Source organism: Ambystoma mexicanum, chromosome 3q (genome assembly GCF_040938575.1).
Source record: "Ambystoma mexicanum isolate Mex_15411 chromosome 3q, UKY_AmexF1_1, whole genome shotgun sequence".
NCBI classification, from domain to species: Eukaryota; Metazoa; Chordata; class Amphibia; order Caudata; family Ambystomatidae; genus Ambystoma; species Ambystoma mexicanum.
In genome coordinates, this window is record NC_090926.1 from 278802476 (window position 1) to 278823140 (window position 20665).

General features: G+C 48.1%; 1 protein-coding gene across 1 annotated transcript in view; it reads right to left on the minus strand.

The window, feature by feature from the left end:
* ESYT1 (extended synaptotagmin 1) overlaps nucleotides 1-20665 on the minus strand; it is a 1383482-nt gene that overhangs the window by 491483 nt on the left and 871334 nt on the right. The gene's annotated exons all lie outside the window — the stretch shown is intronic.

A 20665-nucleotide genomic window follows, 5' to 3' on the forward strand; every position in this document is an offset into this window, starting at 1 on the left:
GCAAGTCTGGTAGAATTCAATGGGCTCTCATCTGCCAAAAAGAGGTTTTTGTTCCTGCCTTGGAGTGTCAATAGGTTTAGAGTTATGATACACTGTTTATGAAGAAGAACAAATTACTTACCTCTGTTCTTGCTTATGGATGTTTTTCATCTATGATATCCTATCTCCAGTGCAGCTTCTGTTCAGAAAGGTTTCTGCCACCAGGGGTTGCTGTGCACTTCCGCTGGACTCCCCTTTACACCCAGTGCCAGATATGCCATCTGGGCCAGTATGCATTGAGCCATCCCACCCCATGACCACAGTTCTGCCCTTCTTTCCTAGCACTCTGATGCAGAGTGACCACAGTACTAGCTATCTGCCAAGTGGGACAGGTTGCAAGGGTGATGAGTAATCTGTGGGAGGATCATCCATCACGAAGAATATTACCAGAAGCAAGAAATATTTTCTTCTAATGGATTCCTTGCTCCCATGGCTTCTGCATCTATGACAGTCTCCCATAACAGTATGTAGACCAAGTGGAGGGAGGGGAGCAAGTGTCACGACCCTCAGCCCTGATCCCCACTGGCAAGCCCATTGGCCAGGAAGAATCAGGCTTGGATCGCTTACAGGGCCTGGCATCCACCTCTCAGGGCCTCTTGGAGCCAGTCCTGGCGCCTTTGGCACCAGGCTCATATTCAAAGATAAGCATCTGCTGGTGGAACTACTTTTTGGGGACTTAAATCAACATGGAGGCATTGACATAGCTTGATTCCCAGAACCAAGCTATGCGGTATAGTGTTTTGGGTGTGGTAGCCTATGGACTACTTTACCTGGACCTCTTGGCAGTGGCTATATAAACCACACCCGAACAGGACTACCCGCTTCGCGTTACTCTGCAGGTAGCAGCGTGACGCTCACCGTGACCAGCTTACTCACGAGCCGGGAAGAATCCAGAACCTGCAGAAAGACAAAGAACACTGTCAGCCTCAGCATCTTACTTGTTACCTCCATCCTTCCATGCTCGCAGCTTCGTTGGGTCAGAGATTCGCCCGGATCAAAGGAAATGAAAAAAGGGAGAAAGACATCATAAACTGAGGATATAGAGACACTTTACTCACGGATTGCTTAAAAGACTTACCTGGCTGATTGCCCTTTGGGTGGCACTGCTCCGGAAGTTCCACACACCCTGGAGCACACCGTGACCTACGAAAAAGGATAAAAAGGTCAGTGAAGCCAAGACATTGCAGCGCCGCTAGCAGCGCTTACTTACCGCTTCACAGCGCTACTGTACGTCATCATTTACAGGCGAGGCCCAGTATAGCCAGTTTGCCACGCGGGCGCTCCGCACATCTAAAGGGAAAGGAAAAAGACATTGTTAAACAGAGAAAGGCATGCAAGGACAACAACGCAACAATCTGCAATAAGACCTACCTGAAAGACATTATTCGGGCCGCTGTCAGTGAAGTAACTCGACCGTGCTCGCCACGACAAACAACGCGACCCTGCCCAGAAATCAGGATGGAGAGCTCGCCAACTTCTACAACAAGGAGAGACGAGGGCCCAGGAGGGGGGCTGAAGTCATACGGGAGGTGGGGAGGAGCTACATTGGAAGTCCAGTTCTAAACATAGTTCCCCCCTGTAATTCCAGGCAGAGCTTCCATCAAGAACCACACCAGGTCATCACTGAGCAGGGTACCAGCGACCAACGGGCTGGGTGGCGTCCCCATGGATACCAGGTGAGCGTAACAGCAAGATGACATCACCTATACCAGAAAACTCTTGAGGACCTCTTTACCAAAGGGGGCATCCAGCCCTGACGGGGAACCCACGCAGTAATGTTTGCTAAATATGCGAAACAATACCCATGTAGCCACTTGACAAATGTCCAGGACAGGGACTCCAACGTCTGCAGTGCAGAGGTTAAAGACAGCTCTATGGTCGAATGAGCCCTGAGATCTTCAGGCACATGCATACCAGTCATATCATGTCATTACTAGATGCAGGGAATGATCCACCTTGACAGAGTTTGTTTAGTCACTGCCCTGCCAGGATAACCCGCAAAAAGCTGGTCATCTTCGCTGATGTCCCTAGTCCGAGAAATGTATTAACTGAGCGCTCACGCTAGGGCATGCCGATGGAATCACTCCTATGGCTTGGAAGAATGAATTGGAATTGAAGGAAATGTTAGAATGGATTTCTAAACTCTGCTCTGGTGAACAGATGTTTAGGAGGCCACCCTTGTTAGTGAAACAAGAAAAACCTCTGCAAAGTTAGCCAGGACAATTCAAGATAGCTTGGAGAGTAGTCAAGGCTAAGTCTCAGGAGTAGTGGGGGTGATCTGAAGTCTTGGATGAGCACACACAGTAGGACGACAAGAATTATCCTTAGACAGTAGTATATCAAAAATATACAATTTATTAGGCCCAGAACAAACACAAGTGAATAATGGAAAACACATTAATATCACTACTTAACACACACAGTCAATATATATGTACAGTCACTTTTCAGTCAATACGGTAAAGTGCGATTTCCCACCAAAACCTGTCAGGAGGGAAAGCAAACCAACTTTAATACATTGGCCAACCCCAGAGGTGGACAAACCTAACTTATTAAGTCCAACCCTATGAAGATTTGAGCCTTCAAAGTACAATATTCAATGGGAAGGAAAAGTTGGAGGGTTCTGGAGTGTGGAAATTCGATTCCGAGAGTCAGAGGAGAGTCTGTTATAGAGAACAAAGCTGTCCCCAACTTTCGGCCGGCTTTCGGAAGCAGAAGCCACCCAAGCCAAGGCAAGGACCACAAGGGATCCTGTGTGCATACTATCAGGTTGTGCGTACAAACTAGGGGCCACAGGTAAGTGGTATGATTACTCGCCGCCCTTAGCTCACTCCGAGTCCAGACTTGGCAGGCTTGGAGATGGGTGCATGGAGTACGAAATCCCATCCTTGGTTAAGCTTCTCAGTGCACAGGCACAGCGGGTGCAAATGTGGGTCCGGTTTAAAACTGGCGGTGGATCTCTCGCCATGAATGCAGGACAAAGAAAGCCCCAGTGCAGCTGGTCTCAGACACTTGAAGAAAGGCGGTAAAGTCACCAGCAGCGACCGACATTGTTACACAGTGACGCAGGGGCACCCAAGTCTTGCGGTCTGACGCACGCTCCTCTCTCCAAAACCGCCGGGTCAACAAAATTTAGCAAGGGGATGCTTTGCAGTGTGAACTAGGACTTCCCCAAAGCTTGAGACGATTTCCGAAAAAGCTGAGCTCCACCGCAGGTGCCGAGGTTCACGCTGGTCAGTCCACTGGAGGGCCCAGTGACACTTCCGAGAAGGCTCATTTGCAGGGCAAAAAGGAGGCCTTGTGAGTCATTGGTCCCACCACACCAAGGGGTTGAAGCACCTTTGTAGGTCTTCAGAGATGGAGCGCAAAGCAGGGCTCTACCGGAACAACAGCGGGCTCAGGGTGCCAAACCTCTGTGCAGTATCGAACAGTCCTTGGATACGCTTCTCTGGATTCTTGGCTCTGTGTATAGGACGAATCGGACCTATGGGTGATCTGCAGGTCTGCACTTAGATCCTCTCCTCATATCCCATGTGCCAAAGTTCAGTGAGTGCTCACACTCAGCTGGCCAATGCGGAGATCTTCTCCACTCATGTACACCAGCAGTGGTCCAATCAGGAACCACTGCAGCTCTCATGCCCTCATGCACACCACACATCTTGGCACCAGTAGTGTGGATTGGGACCAGACAGTCCCAGCCCACTTCCTGTGTACCCACACTAATGACATGCATTAGCCCGCGAAAAGCGCTGGCTTTCGTGGGTGAATGTATGCCCAATAAGGACTCCCTGGGTCACAAAGACCAGCAGGAAGGCCAACGGAAAAAATAGCCAAAGGAGAAGACAAAAGTCCTTGTGTCACGGCCATGACTAACACTAGCCACAATCATTCTGCAAGCGTGTTATGGCTCGGTAACAGTTAATAAAAATCCATGAAAAAGTTTCTGCTGCCACAAGTCTACTCCTAGGCACATTGTCCAGTTACCCAAAAAATCCTTAAATGATGTGCAGGGCCCCAGAACGCAAGGACCCCAGTGCGCAGTATAATAATGTACTTTTCGCACTGAAATACAGTTCCCAAAAGTGGCAACAAAGTCATAAGACTAAGCGAAACAAAGTTTCCCAGTACTGGCTTGTCTGAAGGACAAGTCAGTTTTCCCATAACGATGAGTGAAAGCCCAGTGGAGTGCAGCTGACGGATGTGCTTCACTGGCAGAAAGGCAGGACCGGAGGCTGACACAAAAGCCAAACAATGTGGGATCCACAATTACAGAGGTAAAATAGCAGTAAGTGAAATGTTACCTAACAGTAAAACACACAGGAAGATGCATCTTTTGAAAGAGATAGAAATCTGAGACCACCTTTGGAAGGAAAAACTGCCTCACTCTCAAAGTCACCTTCTCTTTAGAAAAAATTAAATAAGTAGGTTGAACAGACAACACCTGGATCTCACTCACCTGTCTTGCGGAAGTGATGGCTACAAGAAAGATCACTTTAAGGGTGAGTAACCTAAAAGAACATGAACGCAGAGCTCAAATGTAGCCACCATAAGGTATGTCTACGTCAACACTAAATTCAAATTCCACTCCGGGACAAAAAACTGGCACAGAGGAAACTTATTACACAATCCTTGCAAAAAGTGCATAATCGTGGAGATTATGAAGAATTATCCTAGCTCAGGCCTCCTTTTGAGAACCAACATAGCAGCCACTTCACAGTGCCAATCTGCAGAACCAACCAGGCCCAGTAAAGCGCAAAATGCAACACAAGAGGATATGAAACAAGTAAAAGGTTCCAAATCCCTCTCCCGGCACCAAGCTGAACATTTCTGCCACCTGCAGGCATACATAGACTTGATGGAAGGTCTCGGAGCTAAAAGGAGCTGTTGTCCAGTATGTCATCCAACACATTTCACTTCATATATCTCAGCCTCTCAGCAGCCAATCATGAAGGATCAGGCTGCTGAGGTTTGGTTGAGGATCTACCCCTCCAACTGGCAAAGCAGAACAACTCTCATCGGAAGTCGCTACAGTGGACAGATGGGAATGTCCAGCAGCTCTGGAACGACACCTGCAAGCCCAGTCCGGAGCAATCAATATTAACGTGGACATGAAATAGGCGCAGCCTCCTCAGTACCAGTGGAATGATAGGGATCAGCAGGAACACACAGTAGGCTGAGCGTCCACTTGTCTCTCAATGCGTCGCTGACAGCTCCCTGTCGAGAAACCTCCCTGGAGCAGAACAACTCATATTTCCTGTTTAAATAGAAAGCAAAGATGTCCACTTGAGGAGTCTCCCAATGGGAGAAAATCTCCTCCAGAACTTCCTGGCAGAGAGCCTACTTGTGGGAGCCCAAGGTCTGCCTACACAGTGCATCGGCAATGATGTTTTCAGTTGCGGTGAGATGAGCCACAGTCAGAGACACGTCTTTTTCTAGAGCCCAGAACCACAGTTGCATTTATTCTCTGCACAAAGGCAAGGACCCTACGCCACCTCGCTTGCTGAGGTAATGCAGGGCCACTATGTTGTCCGTCAGGACCAGCACATTCTTGCCCTGCACTAATGGGGGAAGGGAACTAGGGCCAGCCTGATTGCCCTCAACTGCAGCAAGTTGATGTGCTCTCGCGCCTCGGAGAGACCATAGCTCGCTTACCATCAGATTTTGCAGGTGATCAGCACCCCAGCATACTAAGGATGCATCTGTAAATACCATGGGTTGGATCCATAGTTGCCGCAGCAACACCCCTTTCAACAGATTGTCTTGCAGGGACCAGCATACCAGATCTTGGCAAACTCTCACTGAGCCCTGCGAGGGTCTGATATGTGTCCCTGAGACTGAGACCACCGACAACAGAGAAGCCACTGAATCAACCTCATGCGCAGCCAGGCCTACAGCACTACAAGAATGTGCAAGGTTTTAAGACCCAGTAAGCGCAGGAAGGATGAGGCTGGAATACCCTCCTGTGATTGGAGGTCATGAACCATCTTGAAGATGTTTGCCACTAAATGCTTGGGCAGGAAAGCCCTGCCCAGGCAATTGTCTAGGGCCGCTATGATAAATGTTTGTTTGTTTGTTTGTTTATTTAGTATGGCGCGCAAAACCCAGAGGTAACAGGGCGCAACAGAGAACAGGAAAGATAAGATTACATAAAAGCTTAGTTGCAGGATAAGGCACACATGAATATAGAGCATAACATTACTTTACATCTGGCGAATGGCCATATTTACATGTATACATACAGTTAATTACATTTTGGCAGGTCAGTTAAGGAGTGTACATATATACGGTCAGGTAGGCTATGGATTGTTAGTGTGAGAGGGCATGGTTCAGTCATGGGGATCATTGGATCATAACCAGGTGAGAGTGTTTCGCCTAAAGCTGTAATAGAATTGGTCTGTTCTGATGTTGAGTGGGAGGGTGTTCCAATGTTGGGCTGCCATGACAGGGAAGCTACTGCCGCCCATTTTCTTTTGTCAGAATTTGGGTACTTGCAGGCAGTAAGAGTTAATCATTCTGGTGGTGCGGGTTGAGTTTTTTTTTACTATTCTGGCTGCGAGATGGGGGGGCTGCATTGTTTAAGAATTTAGAGGTGAGTGATGCCGTTTTGAGTGAGATGCGGTCACAGATTTTGAACCAATTGTGTTCCCTTCTTTTGTTGGAGATGTGTTCCTTGCAGGGTAAGTTAAGGGCTGTTCTGAGTGCGTTATTTTGCAGTGTTTGAAGTTTGTCGGTTATGTATTTGTTGGCTCCTAAGTACATGGCATTACAATAATCAAGTCTGGAGAGTATTAAGGCATTAGCGATGATGATGCAGCTAGCTTGGGAGAATGCTCTACTTGCCCTGATTAGCTTGCACGTGTAGGCGGTAGAAGATGCTAGTGAATTTACTTGTTTTTTTAGTGACAAGGCTGAATCTAGGTGAAAGCCCAAGGTTTTCACTGTTTTGGCAACTGTGATGGTGTTGCTATCAATGTTGAGCCTTGTAGCTGGAGCTGAGTTTTTTTAGATTGGCGTTGGAGCCGAGGAGCAGGATTTCGGTTTTCTCATCATTTAGGCATAGGCCGTGTGTGGCCATCCATGCCTGAATGATAAGATATATTTTGTTTACCAAGGCCGTATCTGAGTCGAAGTTGCCCGAAAGGGGTATGAGGATCTGGGTGTCATCAGCATAATTGGTATATGTGACACCAGTCTGTCCAACTTGTTGAATAAGGGCTTGGTAAAGATGTTGTAGAGGGTTGGAGAGACGCAGGAGCCCTGGGGTACACCGCAGGTTATTTTGATGGGGTCTGCTCAGGCTAGTGAGAAGACTCTCATAGTTCTATTGCCCAAAAATGATTGGATCCAGGCTATGGCCTCTTTCGAGAAGTGGGCAGCCGAGGCCAGGTGTTCGCACAGGACTGTGTGATCCACCAGGTCGAAGGACCCCGATAGGTCGAGGAGGAGTAGCATGGCAGTGTTTCCTTTGTCGTTAATCTCATTGATCTGGGTTTTAATATCAATTAGGGCTGTCTCAGTGCCATGCTGTGGTCTGAAACCAGATTGGCGGGCGCCTAGTAGTTTGTGGGTTTCTAGATATTGCTGGATCTGAAGGTATGCTACTCTGTCTATTATCTTTAATAGGAACGGCACCGTGGTGATGGGTCTGTAGTTAGGGCGAATAGCAGGGTCTAGCGTTTGCTTCTTGAGGAGAGGCAGGACCCAGGATTCTTTGAGATTGCTTGGTATGGTGTTGGAGGAGAAGGATGCTTTGATCAGTTTGGTTATAAAGGGAGCTAGGTCCCTGGCAGCATCCTTGATTATCTGGGGTGGGCAGTTATCACCTTTGCAGTTGGAAGGTTTAAGTGAGGCTATAACCCTTTCTGTTTCTATGATGGATATTTTAGTGAATTTTAAAGGATTCGGGCCTGGTGGGTTGGTTGTTTTGGCGTGATTACTAGGAGATGATTTGTTAGTGGTTAGGGGGTCTTTTTTTGGTGCGATTTTAGTTTGGAGAGTTTTGATTTTGTTGGTTAGTGCGTTTTGGACGCTAGTGTACCATTGTTTGTCTTTAGTTATGTTGTCTGGTGGAGGTACGGGGGATTCTAGTTCCCTTAGTATGGCAAATAGTTCCCTGGTATTGGAGCTGGATTTTCGATTCTTTCATTGAATAGGTTCTTTTTTGTGAGTAAGATTTCTTTTTTGTAGTTATTCTCAAAAAGTTCAAGTTGTGATTTGTTCTCTTCTTTGGGGGTATTGCGCCATTGAGTTTCTAGTTTCCTTTTACGCATTCTCAGTTCTTTCAGGTGGGGGGTGAACCAGGCGTTCAGGTGAGCTTGCTGTTTGCTATTTTGTACATTTAGAGGGGCAATGATATTTAGTCCTTTCTTCATGGCATTGTTGTAGCTTCCTACTAGGCACTCAGGGTTTAGGTTGTCGGGGAGAGCATTGAGGGTTGGCAGTAGTAGTGGTAGGAGATTGTCAGGAGTTATATTTCTTTTCGCTCTAGTGGTGGTGCCATGATTTTTTCTTTACTGACTTCTTTATTTAGCGATAGTGTGAAGTCAATGAGATAGTGGTCTGTCCAGTGCTAAGGAGTGGTTTTGGTGATGGTGGTATCGCAGTTCAAGGTGGCGATCCAGTCCAAGGTTCTACCTTTGTTATGGGTAGGGGTAAACACTTTCTGGATTAGGCCGTGTTCAGCTAGCATGTTGGCTATAGCTTGCGCTGGTTTGTCAATGGGGGAATTCAGCCCAAGATTCAGGTCGCCTAGTAGTAGTATTTGGGAGGTGTCTTTGGTGTTGTTGGCTAGGAGGCTGGATAAGTCTGCCTCGAATGAACCAATGGTTAAATGGTTAAGGTGCAGCAGTTAGAGATAGGCAATTTGGCTGTGAGGAGCTCACAGGATTTGAGAGGTGATTGAGGTAGTGGTCTTAGCTCGAGGTTTGTTTTTGCTATGATGGCCAGGCAGCCTCCTCTGTTATTGGGTCTGTCCATTCTGATTATTTGATCATTTTCAGGAATGGCTATTGAAAGTGCTGAGCCTGCTGCTTCGTGCAGCCATGATTCGGTGATTGCTAGGAGGTCGAGATGGTTTGTGGTTAAGTATTTCTGAGACATGGGCCACTAGGGATCTGGCATTGATCAAGGCTCCGGATAGAGTAGTGCTGTTGGGTGTGTCCTGGATTGTTATAGGGATGAGTTTAGGTTGGGTGGAGTTTGTATTTAGGTTAGGGCAAGTTTTAAGGTGTCGTGGGGTAGGTATCAGAAGAGGATTATGGATCTTGTTATGGCAAATGGGCTCGTAAAGACGGGTAAGGGATAATCTGGTTCCAAGCCTGATGTTTCTCTCTGTTGTCTGACAAGGTACATTTTCTTCTGGGTACATGGTTGGTACGGCAGTGAGGTTGGTGAGGTGTAATAAGGGTGTGAGGAGGAACAGTAGAGGGGCCGTTTGATTCTTGCTGAGGTACATTATGTGGTTTTGGGACACAGCGGCTAGTATCGGCAGGGCTAATGTAGCAGTAACGACAGTAGTAAGGTGCAGCTAGTATAAGGCAAGGCTATTCTGGTAGCAGTAATAATAGAGGGATGCAGCGACTAGCATTAGGCCAGGCACGGTTGGGCACAACAAGGCAGGGCTAATGTAGCAGCAACAACAATAGTAAGGAGCAATTAACATAGGCAGGGCTAATATAGCACCAACAACAGTAGTCAGATGCATCAAATATAGGCAGGGCTGATGAGGCAACAACAACAATAGTCAGATGCATCAAGTGTAGGCAGGGCTAATGAGGCAGCAACAACAATAGTAAGGTGCAACTACTATAGGCAGGGCTAATATGGCAGCAACAACAATAGTAGGGTGCAAATGGTCTAGGCAGGGCTAATATAGCAGCAACAACAGTAGTCAGATGCATCAAGTATGAGGCAGGGTTATTTTGGTAGCAGCAATAGTAGAAGGGTGCAACGACTAGCATCAGGCAAGGCACAGTTATAACAAAACTGTTATCCTGGGTTAGTGTAAAGGGTTGGTATGTGGCGGCGCTGATGCATGGCAGTGGCAGTAGCGATGCATAGCGACTGGTGACAATTATTGCACATCGATTAGCAGGTTAGCAGGATGGAGGCTGATGCCGTGGAACTCGTGTAAGGCAATACTGACATGCAGCAGCCGTGCAGCGTAATAATAATAATAATAATTTTGGCTTTTATATAGCGCTACGAACCCTCAGGTATCTGAGCGTTGCTTATTATTACCCACGGTGTGTGGTGCTCATTTATCGACCTCGGAAGGATGAAACGCTGAGTTTGGCGCTGCCGGGATTCGAACCTGCGTTAGCAGGCTCTGCACTGATGTCAAAGCGAGCGCTCTACTCGCTGTGCCACTTGACCGGCATGGGGTTTAGGTTTAGGTAGCATGGGGTATGGCTGGTACAGGGAGTCGCATGAGAATAGGAAAGTATGCAGTCTTAAGGTTCGCAGTCTCAGGTTTGGCAGGAATGCTCACCGAGTCCCCACGTTTGAATTCGAGGAAGGCAGCGGCGAGCGGATGTTGTATCCCAACGGTAGTAGTTCTTGCGTGTGAGGGGCTGGCGGGTGGGTGAGGTGTATGGCTTGTGGCTCTGGGCACGAAAGGCACCAGACAGGCGCACGACAGGCTTCGTGCCTTAGATGGTGTGCCTTTGCTGGTGGGCCGGCGTTCGCCTGTCAGCTTGGGATAGGCTCCCAAGAGGGGCAGCTTGCCCAATCACGACGTTCTACCAGGCAGAGGTAGGAAGTTGTATTGCTGTTAGAATAGGTTGCAGGCATCGGCCATTTTGGAGTGCATGGTCCTCATGGTAGACAATGGCGGCGGTAGGCAAAGATTGATGAAAATTCAGTTTTGGCGCAATTTCGAAGCTGATTAGGGTTAGAGGTGCACTTGGAATTGCGAGTTTCTTCAGGGTCCGTGGTAAAAAGGCTGCAAATGTGGTTAGGCAGCTGGGTGAGCCCCACGGCCTACCTTAAGGCTGGGTGTCGCTCCCCAGGACTCATCCGGGCATCAGGCACTGCTCCTGCAGTGTGGGAGGACTCCAGAACCTCCAGTGGGAATGCGAATTGTGGGCAGGATAAATCAATCAGAGGTACTGGGACTGCGAAACCTGAGACTTCTTGAAATTAAGGGAGAAGTCCAAGCTGTGTAACAGGCTGCACGTACGGAACAGGTGTGCCAGAGCATATCTGGGGAGCAAACGCTGATGGGTGAATTGTCCAGATTGGGAAAGGCACGAATATCTTCCTTACTGTGGTGAGCTGCAACAACAGTAGTTTGGTGATGACCCTGGGTGCCGAAGACAGACCGAACGTCAGGACCTTGAACTGGTAGTGACAATGGCCAACAACAAATCTCAGAATATTTCCTGTGCTTGAGGTGAATCAGCACATGTAAGTTACCATGCTGATGATCAAGTGATACCAGGCAGCCATGCAGATTGAGGGCTTGGAAGAACTGGGCCAAAGGTACCATCTTGAACTTGTCCTTGAGCAGGTACAGGTTCAAGAGCCACAGATCCAGTATTGGATGCGCACACTTATCCTTTCTAGGAACCAGAAAATGGATTGAGTACCAGCCATTGCCTCATTCCAAGCATGGTGTAAGGAAGGCATGGTATCAAGAATAGACAAACACAAGTGATCACAGTTCAAGGGTCTTTATTAAAGTGTATAGGTAGATTGGAAAAATGCCTAATCTAAACCTAAATCTAAGATGGGAGCAAGCTACGACCATTAAATCAGAATAAGGCAGTCCTAGTGGTCTTGTGTCAAAATAAAAGGGCCTATACTAAGAAAACCTATTGCCAATCCTTACGCTAAAATACAAAAGAGTGTGGGATAGGGTTCATTAGAAAGAAAGAAGTGTTCACGAATGATAAGTCAAGATATGTTAGCCGGGGGTCTCCCTTCCCCACGTTTTGAGCACGGGAAAAGGCGAGACTCCTGAGCACAGCACACTCTCGAGCTTTCCCAGCTCAAGACAATAGTTCCACTTCACGTATCAGGACCTTCGGTGGCTAAGACTCTTTTCTACAAAAAGTCTTTGCCCCCAAGGACCTGATGGCTTCCAAAAACAAAAGAAGCTCTGTTCCAAATGTACGTTGGGTGATGGTTTCAACCCTGGGTTCCCCTCTTTGGGGCACAGACACCTCAAACAGTTTTTATCAATATCAGGATCTTCGGAGGTTGTCTCTGCTGTTTCGGAGGGTTGGATAGGTTCCAATAACATACAAATCGTTCTTTCGGATTGCACTTGAGGTGATGATTCTTCAGCCCCGGGTCCCCCTCGCCCAGGCATAGACCCCTTTCGAATATCAGCCTCCCTCCCGTCTGGTTCAATCTGGTTTATATTCTAAAGATTTCTTATTCTTGCCTTCATGTGTTGATGGGGGTGATGGTTGTCCACCCCTGGATCCCCCTCTGCCGGGCTCAGATCCTTCGATGGGGTGTTTGTTCAACCACCTGGAACCTCCTCTGCTGGGCTCAGACCTTTCTCGAATATTGGCCTCCCTCTGTCGGGTTCACTCCGGCTCTCATTCGCAGGCTTTCCTCTTTTGCTTTCACAGTTCTTTAGGTGATAACTTTTCACCCTTGGATCTTCCTCTTCTGGGCTTAGATCCCTCTCAAATCTCAGCCTAACTAGGTCGGGTTCACTACGGCCTTTCAGAACAACTTCATCTGTGACACTCACAAATCTTAATGTCTTATTAAACAGTTCACTGTGGACATCCCTCTGCCGGGTTAACTTTTGTCAACACTTTGTTTCTTTAGACTTTAGACTTCACCTCTCTTTATTGGCATCCCTCCGCCAGGTTCACTCTTGCCATTTCACAATTCCTTCTACTTTCTTCTGATGCTGGATTTACTTCCCATGTATGCTCAATGGATTGTCGGTCAAAGTTTTTTGACTGTACAGGGATTTTGCTAGACCCCTGTATGACCACTTTGACCTTTTCCTCCTGGCTCCCCTAGGGCCTTCTTGTATCAGTAGTTTCATTCAACACGGGATCAACCAGAGTCTCTTGCGTGAGCACCCACATGGTGCAGGACCCACCGGCAGCTGGTCTTCCCTTAACAATTTACAGTTTTTTTTTTTTACTTTCCTCAATATGCCACTTTGCGACTTTCATTCAACACAGTTCGGTTTCTTTATCGGTTCCCCTTCGACTCACCAGCTGTGATGAACCGCTTGGCTTTTCACTCTATCTGGAGTCAAGGCTGGTACCACGGTAGCAGGCACCTCCCTCTGTCATGCTTATCAGCGTAGGCATGCTCCATGTACCATTGACAACTGCTGCAACACACTCGGGCTATTGTTCGCAGTCTTATGTTTGCTTCTGTGGAGATTTCACAGGTCTGGGTCAGAAAAGGCAAGGTCGCTTCTCTTCTTGTCTTCCCATTGATATGCGCCACCTTTCTCCTCCACTTGAGCTGCAGTGCTTGGATAGCTCTCTTGTCGTGCGGTCTGCCTTGCTCGTCCTCAGCTCTCGTGCTCCACCTTTTATCCCTGTAGGGAAGGGAAAGGGCTGTCAGGTGTGTGTGTGTGATTCTGGTCAATTGCCTGACCCTTGGATTGGGACATGTTAGGTAAACGGCTCTGGTGTTAGTCCGTTGTCTTTCGTGATGCGTGAAAGTGTTCATGTGGAAAAAGGGGGAGGCAGTGCATCTGAATGTCCTACGTTGTAGGATGGGGAAAAGGTGTTAGAAGAAGGGGGATACCACATCTCACCCGTCGGTGTCCCACTTCCACTCCCTGAGTAACCCCCATCCAGGTGATCCTCCCTTGCTGGTTCACCCCCAGGAACTGGATCCAATAGCGATGGCCATGTCCTGGCCACCTGGATGACAGATCCTCTGGGATTAGTAAGTGAGACACCTTGAGGTTTCTCACAATGGCAACTATTTTATAGCACTCTTTGCCAGAGGCTGATGAACCTCCTCCAAAATGAGAGGGTTCAGAGTCAAGGGGGGCTCAAGGGAGAATGCTCTGTAGGGCATTGAGCAAAATGGAGACAAAATCCCTGATGTATGACTTGCCAGGTCCAAGTGTGGACATGGTGTGACACCATTCCGCACTGAGCAGAGAAGTTCTTCCCCCACAGGGGTTTGATGGTGAAAATCTCCTTCACAGGGGTTTCACACCTGGGGCCATGGAGGGCAATGTGGAGGTGGAGATACCCCTCTGGTAGCACCCAGCCCCCTCCCCTTCTCCTTGTTTGACGGCAGGGTTGCTGTTTGCACAAAGGTGCCTGTTCTCTGTCTTGGTGGGCCGAAAAACCCTTACCTTCCCTAGCAGCAGCTCCAGGTTGCTGCACCGCTAGGCCCAGGGATTTAGCTGTTGCTTTTGAGGGATGAACTCACTGTAGAACACCCTGCTGATCATTCCTGTTCGTTGTAAACCTCTTACTCACCACTTTGTCCGTGTATGCCAGTTGATTAGCCTAACTCTGTAGTTCATTCGAACTACACTTCCCATCTTGATTGCACTATATTAACACGTCAGCGGCGCTTTTGGAGAGGCCAGTTTGTGCTGCTGTGTTTAAAGAGGCTAGAGAGCCTTAGATTTCAACATTGGTTTTGAGAATATCTCTGATCCTTTGACAAATGCCGTTAAGGCCACTTTTGCTGACGATAGCTTTTGCCAGCACATTGAAACAACAACCCATATTAAGGGCAGAAAACTGGACTGGGTGGCTACATTAAATCTTCTATATGACATGCATTACTTTCCGTAAAAGCATTTCTGATGATTGTATTTGCTTAGATTCACATGCTGTGCATAGTCCGACATCCAGTGGTCACTCCAGAGTATTGAATTTTGTTTTTCGTAGTCGAAAAGGGGACATTGACATAGGCGTGTCTGTAATACTATCCCTATAGTGACGTGCAGTGTACCCAACATCCCTCCCGTGTCGATGTCCCTCTGTTTGTATTTTTTCTCGCCCTGAGGGAGCCTTCTTAGGCGTGAGTGAGTACAGAAAAGAGAGAAAGTAATAAGATGTCTATGTTCCTTCCATCCGAGCGGGGAGGAAGGGTGGGCGCATGTGAATCTAAGCAGATACAATCATCAGAAATGCTTTTACGGTAAGTAATGCATGTCTTCTGATGCTTGTTAATCAGCTTAGAATCACAGGCTGTGCATAGACTAGTGAGAAGTACCTGGAGTTGGAGGTGGGTTGTGAGAAGGAACAGTAGAGAAAATATGTCTTAATACTGCTTCTCCCACCTGGGAATCAGATCTAGAATGGGCATCTAGACAGTAGTGTTTTGTAAAGGTGTGTACAGAACTCCAGGTTTCCACTTTGCAAATGGATTCCAGAGGGACATTTGCAATGAATGCTATGGAAGCCCCAGTGCCTCGAGTAGAATGTGCTCTTGGCTTGAAGGGTAGTTCTCTCTTAGCAAGAGTGTAAGAGAGAGTGATGCATTGGACAATCCATCTAGTGGATTTTGAAACTGCATCTCCTTCTCTTCCTGCTGCCACGAGACAAAGAACTGATTAGTCTTTCTCAGTGGTCTAGTTCTTTCCATATAAAACATGACCGCTCTGCGCACATAAAGGGTATGCAGCCTTTTTTTGCCAAGTTTGATGGGTTTTGAAAGAACGTTGGTAGTTCTATAGACTGGTTGACATGGAATTTAGAAATTCATTTCGGTGCAAACCTAGGATGCGTGCATAGAACCACCTTATCTTTGTGAACTGTAACAAAGGGGTCTAGTATAGAGAGCGCTTGTAGTTCACTTACCCTCCTAATGGAGGTAATAGCTATTAAGAAAGCAGTCTTAAGAGTTATGTTGTTAAGAGTTGCTTTGTGCATGGGTTCGAAGGGGGAGCCCATAAGCCTGGTTAGTACCACATTTAGGTCCCATCCGGGAGCTGGGTTAGATATAGGAAGGTGGATTCTCTTCACTCCCTCCATGAAGGCTTTGCTAACTGGAACCTTCCACCATGACAATTTATGTTGAGACGTAGTGTATGCGGAAAGTACAGCTAGGTGAACTTTAAGAGAATTAAAGACTAACCCTGAGTCTAAGAAGTGAGTCAGATAAAGAACAATTTGTGTGGGAGAGCAGTCAACTGGGTTGATGCTTTTAGCCCTACACCAGATGACAAACCGTTTCCACTTGCTGGAGTAGCAGTAACAAGTGTTTGGTTTCCTTGCTTCTCTAAGGATGTCCATGCATCTTTCAGGGAGCTGCAAATATCCGAATTCTATGACCTCAGGAGCCAGGCTGCTAAGTTCAGGGCCTGTGGGCATGGGTGCAGCGTTTTGCCCCGGACCTGTGACAGCATGTTGTACGGGCAGGGTAGTTTCACCGGTGGAGACAGTGACATTTCCATTAGGAGAGCGAACCAGGGTTGCCGGGCCCACATAGGGGCCACTAGTACCATGGTAACTGGTTCCTGGTGAATCTTGTGTACTATCTTCTTGAGAAGGGGAGTCGGGGGGAAAAGCGTAAACAAATTTCCCTGACCATGTTATCCAGAGACTGTTCCCTTTGGAGCAGTTCTGGGGGTACCTGGAGGCGTAATCTTGGCATTGGGTATTCTCCAGATTTGCGAACAGATCTATTTCTGGGAAGCCCCATTGTGTGAAAACGTCAAAGACGATGTCTTCTTGTAATCGCCATTCGTACTATGTGGGCAGAGGGAAGTCTCTGCTGAGTTCGTCTGCTAGCAGATTGAGTTCCCCTGGTACATGTTGTGACAACAGGAATATGTGTTTGAGAGCCCACTTCCAGATGTTCTGGGACAGCTTGGACAGTCCTGGAGAGTGAGTGCCCCCTTGCTTGTTCAGGTAGTACATGGCTGTGGTGCTGTCTGTGAGGACCAGTACTGTCATCCCTTGAAGGTGAGTCTGGAAAGCCTTCAGTGCCTTGAAGACCGCTAGTAGTACCATCAAATATATGTGTTTGGACGCTACACTCGGAGTCCAAACTCCGTGTGCAGTCTGATGGGATAGGTGAGCCCCCCATCCTGTGAGGGATGCGTCTGTGGTTAGAGTGGCTTCCACTGCGGGGGTGGCGAATGGTTTCCCTATTACGAGGTTTTCCTTCGACCACCACCGCAGCGAGAGAACCAAGGCCTGCGAGACCACCACTAGATCGCCCCATTGTCCGCTGGCCTGACACCACTGGCTGTTGAGCCACTCCTGCATTGGGCGCATGCGCAGTCGCACGTGAGGTACCAAATACATACATGACGCCATCATTCCTAGCAAACGCATTGCTTTGCGTACCATCACCTCTCGACCGGCTACATACTGAGGGATCTGAAACAGCATATTTTGGACCCTCTCGTTGGAGGGGAAGACAAGGCCGTCCTTTGTTCGAATTAGAGCCCCTAGGAATTGCTTGAACTGGATGGGGTCTAGGCTAGACTTCTTCTCAATGATGGAGAAGCCCAGTTGGAACAAAAGGTCTACAGTCTTTTGGATATTTGAGAAGCATGTCTCGTAGGAATCCCGTTATGATCCAATCGTCGAGGTAAGGGTATACTGGGATGCACAACCTGCGCAGGTGGGCCGCTGCCAGTACTTTCGTGAATACCCTTGGCGCTGACGCTATGTCGAAGGGTAGCACTTTGAACTGGTAGTGTTTGCCCTCTATCATGAACCTGAGGTATTTCCTGTGCGCTGGCAACATTAAAATATGAAAGTGTGCATCTTTCATGTCCAGTGTTGTCATGTAATCTCCCTGTGAAAGCAGGGCAATTACCTCCTGTAAGCTCACCATATGAAATGTTTGAGGTTTGACAAATTTGTTCGCTGGGCGCAGATCTAGTACATGGGCATGGTAAAGTCCTTTTTGGGTACAAGGAAGTACACTGAATAAATACCCTCTGTTACCTGTGATAGAGGAACAACCTCTATTGCTCCTTTTTCTAGTAGCAGTTGGACTTCTTGAAGAAGGATGGCGAGGTGCTCTGGTGATAGGCGTCTTCCCCTTGGGGGTCTGTATGTAGGGGACCGACTGAATTCTATGAAGTAAATGCGGGCTATAGATGACAATACCCAGCGGTCTGTTGTTATTCCCTCCCATGCTGGTAGAAAAGATGTTAACCGGCCCCGGACCGGCGATGCATGGGAGGGGACCCGAACCTGGTAGCCGGGGAGCCTCTAGGGGTAGGGCCCCGACCTCTTCCCTTACCACGGCGTTGTTCTCTCTGAGCGTATTGGCCGCTGGTTGCTTGGCTAGAGGACCAGTTGCCTGCTGAGGAGTACTGTTGTTGTTGCTGTCGTTGGCCCCGAAAAAAGCGTCTGTTGCCGTAACCTCACTTATTGGGAGGCCTTGAGATCTGGTCTAGAGTTTTTAGGGTATCGAAATCCTTCTTAGCAGTCTCTAGCGCGTCATCCACCGCTTTACCAAACAGGTTGGAATCCTCAATTGGATTGTTGATGAGTGACGACTGGGTCTCTGGCTTAAAACCTGCGTTCCGGAGCCAGACATGACGCTTGAGAAGTATCCCCTGAACTAAAGACCGGCCAGCAGTTTCTGCAGCATCTAGTATGTTTTTGATGATGCTTTGGTTAACCAATGTACCTTCCGTTACAGTGGCTAACAAGCGAGTTCGTAAGGGCTCAGGGACTTCCTCGAGGTCTTGGCATAACTTTCCCCATTGGGCATCAGCATAGCTTGCCAGTAAGGTATTGTTATTGGCAATTCTGGTGGAAAACGCTGCCGAGGCTGTAATCCTCTTTCCCAGGGCATAAAGCTTCTTTCCTTCCTTGTCTGGGGGTGCTTCGCTAGTAGATAGCGGAACCCCTGGCCTTTTCCTTGTGGTGGTTACTACCAAAAAATCAGGTATTGAGTGACCCTTAATGTATAATGGGTCAGAGGGTGAGGGACTAAACAGTTTCTCAATTCTTGGGTTTACCCCTCTAACCAACGCAGGTGTTGATAACGATGGAATAAGTCGTCTCTTGACTGAGGCGAGAAGGGGAATGGACTGGCTAGTAGGTGGTTTCTCCTTGATGATTTTTTCTACAAAATCTATTTCAGGAGTAATTTCCCCTATAACAATTTCAAAATGTGCTGCTGCTTTCCGTAGTAGTGCATTGAAAGTGGGTTGGTCATCTATAGGTGACAGGTTTCTGACTGGTGTGGTTTGAGGAGAGGACAGGCCCAGAATGTCAGGGTCTGTTGATGCCCCTGGGGACTGCCAATGCTGTGAGCCACCTCCATCTGGGTCTTCTTCGAAGCCCCCACCACCCATGTCTGGGTTTTCCTCAAAACCTTCTTCTTCTTCTAGGTTCTGTTGATGTTCAATATTTAGGAACTCCTCATCCTCTTGAAAGTGAGAGTCTTCTTCAGTGAGGTCATATGTATTAACCTCCTCTTGAAGTGGGTTAAATAGTCTTGGGTATTTGGCCCTGGGGTCTTCAAGAAGTACCTCTCTTGATCTCTTGGGTGTTACATGTTCAGGGGTGGACATAAACCTATCTAGCTTGTCCATACATGATTGGAATCTTTCTAAAGTCCATTGGGGTAACCCAGAACTGTCTGGAGGCATAAAGGGAAGCTCTTCCGCCTGTAGCCGTCTGGCTCTTTCATATAACGTCGAGGATAAACTCCCTTCGCCTTCTGAGAAGACTTCTCGTGGGCTAAGTCTTTCCTTCGACGGAGAGAGAGGTTCCTGCCTGCCTTCCGACTGTCCCAGCGTCTCCTTGGCCTTGTGAATGGGGCTCGGTGACTCCTTCGCCGTCCGTCTCTGAGCATCAGAGGAGACTATTTGAGCCAGGCTCTTGACGACTAAACTGTCCGTCGAGGGTTCGACTGGCATCATGTTGGGCGGTGCCGAGGCCTTATCGCCGACGGGCTCTCTCTTACGAGGCGCGTCGTCTGGCATTTTGGTGGCCACCTGGATGACAGATCCTCTGGGATTAGTAAGTGAGACACCTTGAGGTTTCTCACAATGGCAACTATTTTATAGCACTCTTTGCCAGAGGCTGATGAACCTCCTCCAAAATGAGAGGGTTCAGAGTCAAGGGGGGCTCGAGGGAGAATGCTCTGTAGGGCATTGAGCAAAATGGAGACAAAATCCCTGATGTATGACTTGCCAGGTCCAAGTGTGGACATGGTGTGATACCATTCCGCACTGAGCAGAGAAGTTCTTCCCCCACAGGGGTTTGATGGTGAAAATCTCCTTCACATGGGTTTCACACCTGGGGCCATGGAGGGCAATGTGGAGGTGGAGATACCCCTCTGGTAGCACCCAGCCCCCTCCCCTTCTCCTTGTTTGACGGCAGGGTTGCTGTTTGCACAAAGGTGCCTGTTCTCTGTCTTGGTGGGCTGAAAAACCCTTACCTTTCCTAGCAGCAGCTCCAGGTTGCTGCACCGCTAGGCCCAGGGATTTAGCTGTTGCTTTTGAGGGATGAACTCACTGTAGAACACCCTGCTGATCATTCCTGTTCGTTGTAAACCTCTTACTCACCACTTTGTCCGTGTATGCCAGTTGATTAGCCTAACTCTGTAGTTCATTCGAACTACACTTCCCATCTTGATTGCACTATATTAACACGTCAGCGGCGCTTTTGGAGAGGCCAGTTTGTGCTGCTGTGTTTAAAGAGGCTAGAGAGCCTTAGATTTCAACATTGGTTTTGAGAATATC